Genomic DNA, 1,104 nt, shown 5'->3' with positions numbered 1-1,104 from the left:
CGAAAGTGCTGGGATTACAGATGTGAGCCACCGCACCCAGCCACCAGCTTTATTTTTGATAACCCACTCGGGCCTGTGGTGAACAGGGCTGGCCAGAGCAGAACTGAAGTCTGCAGTCAGAGCCTAACCCTTGTCCTGTGACTGTCATCTGAAAAGACAGAGTTGATCCATAATTCCTCCATTTTCCCCCTTTCTGCAAGTGGTTGTTGATTAAATCAGGTGGCAAGTTGGCCAAACAAGGTCTACCTTTTGATGTGTACTTGGCAGCACCCCACGAATCTTTCATCATCAACTGTAAATACTAAAAAACTGTAAATACTAAACAAAAATATTTAGTCTCCCAGCAAATAGGAGGAAGGGAAGCTCTTGTGATGCAGGATATACCTGGGAGCCTGCCAGTGATGGTGTTGGGGTGGCTGGCACTGCTCTTTTGTCATGGCCTACCCTTATCAGCTGTTATCATTTATTTTTCCTCAGGAAGAAGTAGCCTCAGTGGCAAGAACAGAGTGCTGGGGAGCCCCGAGGCTAGGACAATCAGCACAGACCTAGAAAGGAATGAGTCAGATCAGGAACAGAAGAGGCCAAAATCAGTAAGAAACAAAGGGTCAGGAGCTGGGCACAGCAGCTCATGCTTGTAATCCCAGTGACTTAGGAGGCCAAGGTGGGAGATCACTTGAGGCCAGAAATTTAAGACCAGCCTGGGCTACATAGCGAGATGCTGTCTCTAAAAAAAATTTTTTAAACTTAGCCAGGCATGGTGGTGCATACCTGTAGTCCCAGCTACTTGGGAGGCTGAGGCAGGGGAAGTGCTTGAACCTGGGAGGCAGAGATTGCAGTGAACCATAATTGTGCCACTGTACTCCATCCAGCCTGGGTGACAGAGTGAGACTCCCAACTCTTTTTTCTTTTTCCTTTGAGACGGAGCCTTGCTGTCACCCAGGCTGGAGTGCAGTGGCACAATCTCGGCTCACTGCAACCTCCACAACCCGGGTTCACGCCATTCTCCTGCCTTGGCCTCCCGAGTAGCTGGGACTACAGGCGCCTACCACCATGCCTGGCTAATTTTTTGTATTTTTAGTAGAGATGGGGTTTCACCGTGTTTGC

The sequence above is a fragment of the Colobus angolensis genome, unplaced genomic scaffold, assembly GCF_000951035.1.
Source record: "Colobus angolensis palliatus isolate OR3802 unplaced genomic scaffold, Cang.pa_1.0 Scaffold88, whole genome shotgun sequence".
NCBI classification, from domain to species: Eukaryota; Metazoa; Chordata; class Mammalia; order Primates; family Cercopithecidae; genus Colobus; species Colobus angolensis.
The sequence above is the reverse complement of the archived record's forward strand: the minus strand, read 5'-3'. Positions refer to the sequence as shown.